The sequence below is a fragment of the Paramisgurnus dabryanus genome, chromosome 21 (genome assembly GCF_030506205.2).
Source record: "Paramisgurnus dabryanus chromosome 21, PD_genome_1.1, whole genome shotgun sequence".
In the NCBI taxonomy this organism is placed as follows: domain Eukaryota; kingdom Metazoa; phylum Chordata; class Actinopteri; order Cypriniformes; family Cobitidae; genus Paramisgurnus; species Paramisgurnus dabryanus.
This window is the reverse complement of record NC_133357.1, coordinates 2,034,922-2,040,989: the sequence shown is the minus strand read 5'-3', so window position 1 is coordinate 2,040,989 and position 6,068 is coordinate 2,034,922. Positions and strand designations below refer to the sequence as shown.

General features: G+C 34.5%; 1 long non-coding RNA gene across 1 annotated transcript; it reads right to left on the bottom strand.

The window, feature by feature from the left end:
* Positions 1 to 313: 313 nt before the first annotated feature.
* On the bottom strand, positions 314 to 5,748 carry LOC135776034 (uncharacterized). The gene is made up of 4 exons (XR_010544015.2): positions 4,949 to 5,748; positions 4,112 to 4,158; positions 2,591 to 2,637; positions 314 to 422 (listed from the first exon to the last, which is right to left on the bottom strand). It is a non-coding gene; the product is annotated as an uncharacterized lncRNA (long non-coding RNA).
* Between the last annotated feature and the right edge of the window lie 320 nt (positions 5,749 to 6,068).

Sequence of the window (6,068 nt, the reverse complement as noted above, 5' to 3'; positions counted from 1 at the left end):
GATGATTTCATCACTCCAGCCTGTCCGGTTCAGGGCTTTTATTGCAACCATAAACACCTACGTTTATCTTCAAATGGTGTCTTCGACGACGGTATACTATAAAAATGAAGGTCATCTATTTTGGCATTCCTATTCTGACACTCAACAGCACAACAAAACATTTTCTAGTGAGTTATATTGTTCGTTTCACTCGTGTCTCATTCATTTCCACTGTTTTTCTGCCACCACATGCGCGCGTGACGTAACTGTGACGTCGACTCGCAAAAGGTCTATTGAACTATCCCTTTAACAACAAGTGAAATACCTTGCTTGTTTTCAGGCCCGCTCTCTTCTTCTTTTTGCATCTCTGTCAGATGCAAGCTGCAGAAGTTTTTATGAACTTTTCTACTTCACCATCTGGTGCACGAACAGTACTTCAGATTCTTGAAAAGAAACAAAATTATTTAATTAGGTAAATGCAAGCATGTTAGTTTAACCCTGGAGAACCCAAGAACCCTTCTCTTAGAATCAATTAACATTGGCCACATTTGACCCGTGGGTTCTCCAGGGTTAAATGTTACCTACAAGCTATTCTGCTTCAAAAACAATGACAGGTACTTTAGGGTGGAAGACTTATAGCTTCATAGATTAACATTGTAATGGCTTTATATACAGTGGCAAGAAAAAGTATGTGAATTTCACAGTTTTCTGAACAAATTTGTCATAAAATGCGATCTAAACTTTATCTAAGTCAAGGGCATTGATAAACATAATGTGTCTAAAATTACACATAATTACACAAAAAAATTCTGATCTTTCATGTCTTTATTGAGAACTACCAAAAAACATCTTAGTGCTTGTGAAAAAAATGTGAACCCTTGATTGAATGACCTCAAAAAAGCCAATTGGAGTCACGACTTAGCACAGCTATTGGCCTATTGTTTTTTCCCCAGATTCAGTTAAATTTTTTCTCAAATTCCGTGTTTTTCGTTTTATTCTGGATTCTGATTAAATTAAATTTCAGTAATCAAAAAGCACATCTTATCAACTGAAAACATAACAGAAAATTAGCAGATCCACCACTGCAGTGAATATACTGTACTGTATGAGTGTGCGACTGTGCGTTTCCACAAGGTGACGTGCCCATTTACCAGCATGTATAGCTCGTATATGGTTCCCAGACACGAGGGCTCACTAAGTTTTCTTTCTTGTTTAAGTGAACATAAACAGCTGTATGTTTATCAGTATATTGAAGCAGTGCCGTCTTAAAGCTGTCTTGGGTGTTCAAAGCTGTCTTAGGTGTTCAATGTTCATTACACAAAAAATGAAAACCCCTCACTACTATAAACTGAATAAATTTCGCAGCTGCACATTTAATCCATACAGTGAGGACTGTGCAGTGTTTTATTTGTATTTATTGCTAATTCATGTTAAAATCATGTTGACAGACAATTTCATAACTAATATATTTACATTTAATACAGATGCCTGAAAAGTAAAACAAGATGAGTATAGTATTATGATTAAGAGGAAATATTAAAAATTTGGTTGCTTTTCAGTAGCATTGTTGTAGTGACAGCCAAAATACATTGGCCTATATGTAATACACATGAGTAGTACAAAGTCCATTTCCTACTTTGCAAACTCGACACAACAAAAAAAAAACTAAACAAAAATGAGTGGAAGTGGCAACGAATATCCAAAGATGATAAATTGTGGACAAAAATGTAGCACGAATTCCTTTATATGGAAGTGGTTTGGCTAGCTAAAAAACTGACGAGGCGCAGATTAAAATATAAATGAACCCTCTTGTTTTTGTGGCTTCAGTCATTGTTGGCATACTGTTTTAAAGCTGGAAGCATTAACAACTTGCATCGAAATATATATCATTATCGTTCAATATGGATTTTTTTTCTGAGATCACATTTTTGCCATATTGCCCAGCCCTAGGCCGATGTATTTTGGCTGTCACTACAACAATGCTACTGACAAGCAACCAAATCTTTTGTTTTTTTATCATAACACTATACTCATCTTGTTTTACTTTTCAGGCATCTGTATTAAATGTAAAAATATGAGTTATTAGAATCTATGATTTAACATTAGCAATAAATACACACAAAACACACAGTCCTCACTGTATGAATTAAATGTGCATCTGCAAAAGTTGTTCAGTTAAGAATAGTGAGTGATTTTCATTTTTGGGTGGAAAGAACATTTCTGACACAGAAAGCAGTAGGCTACTGTCACTTTAAGACCCAAAACAGCTTTAAGACTGCACTGCTTTAATATACTGATACTGACACATCTAGCTGTTTATGTTCACTTAAACAAGAAAGAAAACTTAGTTTAGTGATCACGCATGTGTTGACTGCGCGTTGTGTGCGTGCTTCGCGAGCCCTCATGTCTGAGGAACAGATGTCAAGCGTGCGCGTTGTGGGAACGCTGAGTTGCACACTCATACAGAACAGTATATTCAATGCAGTGGAGGAGCTGCTACTTTTCTTCATTTTTTCTAAATTTGTGAATGTCCTGTAAATAATATATACTTTTTAAAGCGGTACGGATGTGTGCGTGGGCAAGGCGGAGATGGAAAGAAAGTATACTGTACCTTTTCTGTCTGTTCTGTTCCAGCCTTTATTGGAACCTGCTAGTGCTCTGAAAAACACATGAAAGATCTGAATTTCTTGTTTTATAATTTTTAGACACATTAAGTTATTTATGTATATTTATTCAGAAAACCATTACATTTTCTTGCTAATGTATATATACATAAACATACAATACATATATAATATTGATGGCTCTTGCTTTCGTTCTGAAACCCTAGATGGCAGTTTTCTTATCCTCGAACAAACTGTCATCACAAGGGCCATGTTTACATGCACAAAATTTTGTCAATCCGACTGAATTTAATCCGATGAAAGGTTACAACAATACAGTTTACATGCACCCTAAACATGTTTAAATGTTTGCACCTCAAAATGTTTGTTTTCATGTACAATTTATATAAACCGAACATCTGTGCAAGCGCACAGCCAGGGTTGGCAGCTTCACATATCAAAACCATCCCCATGGACATTCAAAATTAGCCCAAAAGCATCCCAATGACTTATCACAGCCCAAATACCAATAACTAATGAACAAAATCCTTTCATATCTGACCAGCAGAAAAAACAACTCGCAAAGACAGTTTAAACAGTAGCCCAAATCTGAACGAAAAAAAGAGAGGACTTGGCAATGCCACCCCAAAGCCAAACCGAAGCAAATAAGAGGTAAATATACGACGTGAACTTGAGCACAAATTTTCTGTGCACATGCACAATGTATTTTTGCATCCGACAAAATACTTTGATTCACGCATTTACATGCATACTTTTCTCCTGCTGATCGGATCACAGATTGGACTACACCACCCCTTTCAATACGATTCAAATTTGCATCCAATCTACCTCAATCATATTGATTAAGGTTTTTACATGACGACTTTTTAATACGATTGAGCCATCAATACGATTACAAACTGATTAATTGGTTGCATGTAAACATAGCTACTAGAAACATAAGTACTAGAATAAGGGCACACCACTAAGGTAAAAAAACGGTTACATGCCCAATTGTGCCAGTGTTGTATTATCGAGAAAGTTCATTATTATTTTTTATACCTTTTTAAGCCTTGCCTATTTAAAATTGTAATATTTGCAAGATGCAGCAAAAGAGAACTCAATTTGGTTTTTAAGGGTTGTTTTGAGATTTTCAATTATATAAAAAAGTAAGTTTTCCTTACTCTTAATCACACACATCCACAGATAATTGTGTTTTCTCTACCATTATATTTATATTTCAAAATGACTGCAAATGCCAAATCCATAAACTGGAATTGTGATCTAATAAAATATCTTGTTATTATAGTGTACATAACAACGTTTACATATCAAAGTTTAGTTTAGACTACTTAATGTAAAGACTTTTTAAAGACTTGTTATTTGTAATATATATTTGTAGCCCTAAACAAATCCCTATCATACTTCAGGCCCCAATTGACCCCTCAGACAGTCCTGACATTAACAATGCAACAAAACTGATTCCCAAGAAATATCCATGCCCCATCCAATATTGTACTTTTACTTACATTAATTCTTCAAATGAATTCTGTCCAAACTGATGATCTTGAGAAATCTAAATGTGACAAAAACAATCACAATAAGTTGTTAAGTTGTATAACAGACAGACAGATCATAGATACAAAATGTTGAGTAATAATTACATAATTAAGGTTCACTCATTTTCTACAAAGTATCTTTCAATAGATGAAATCGGTTATAATGTTGTGCAACAGTGAGGTGGAAATATTTTTACTGCAGGTGCACTTTAAGTAAAGAACTTTAACTACCAGCTGTGTCCTGTAGCTGCAATGCTCTCTATTCTGTGAAATTTAAACATTTTCTGTACCAGACAAAGTTATACCTTGGTAAAAAAAATTACCTCAGTCAGCTGTATAATAGCGGAACTGGCTGAGGTGGCTACGAGTGTTTAGCAGAATAGCTTCACGATCCCTCAGTTACTCCCGCCTGCTGCATAGACTGCTGAGGCAAATCCTCAGACCAGTTTTATGAGTTGCGAAATATTATTTGTTTGTTTTGCTAAACGAAATATTACTGTTTAAGTAAGTTCATTAAACTGAGCAGAGTTCATTTCTTATGTCCGAATTCTCCTTGTCAGATAAATTATAAAAATCGATTTTCTACTCAAATTTATCTAGAAAGACTTCAGTATTTTAAAAATAAATTCAAATGCTAATTTACATATTTGTTGAAGCGGGATTGTGGTCATTTAAAAAATTACGTATACTATATCAGTCACACCAGTTTGTCCTTCTTTTAAATTAAGTTTACATATATCTAATATGTGCAGAGTATAAATATTTTATGCATTAAAATTATGTTAAATAACTTCCAAAAAGTCTTACCTCAGAGAAATTGCAGCAGACTTCATGCAGCAACAACCGTTAAAGCCCGGTAAATGTCGTCACTAGATGTCGCAGCTAGTGCGCATGTCTTGAAACAGCAGCAGTTCTTTTTCCAAAATAAAAGTTCCTTTAACCAGCTTTAATTGTCTAAAAATTGTAATCGATAAATTATAAATAGATCAATCTTTATGATCAAATTAGTTCAAATTCTGGAAAAGGGCTGAAAAATTGTAGTTGTAGTAAACAAATTGACAAGCTTTACAGCTTATTAAATTTTTTTATAAAATCTCAATTTAGTATTTGACCATTAATTAATAAAATATGTGTTTGTTGACATATTACATACATAGAAAATATTTCAGTATAAACTTAATAGCCCAGATACTTACATTCAATAGGCTAATGGCACTTTATGCCTCTACAAACCTATTCTTAACATTAAAATATGCTTCTCCCCTTCCCTTATTTTATTAGGGAAAAATTTCTAAGCTTAACTTTTCCTCACACTACTTTTCACTTATTGACATAGGCTACCATTAATCAGGAAAACTAAAAACAATTATCAAAACATTAAATAGAAACAATTATATGCATATCAATTGTTAAATTAATATATTTTTATTAAAACAAACGTGAAATGTGAAAGCCAATATGTGGAAAATATGCCATTTGTCAGCCAAAATCGGACCAAATCCGCATATCCACAGCCTAGCCGAATCTGGCAACTTTTGCTGGGCCAGTGCTGGCTTAATGCTGGTAAGCCGCAGCCAGAACACAGCCGTGTGCGCCGACACTCAGCCGGATCTGGCCCAAATGCACTGGCTACCTGGGAAGTTGTGCTGATGGCTTGATATTGAGTATTGATATTTGTATTAATATTTATATTGCATTGTGACAGTGTTTCTTATCATCACTCTCATATTCTTATATAAAAGAGTATTTTATGCAACAAACACATCATTCTTCCTGAGAAAATGAATGGGTATTTGTGCCTGACAAACTATGAACTATGTGAAAGTTATTCACAGTATCAGTGCATTGCTATGTCATTTAAAATGTTCAAGTAGCAACATAAGTGGAGCAGAGCTTTAATTGCTTCGGCTGAACGGCGGCCATCATT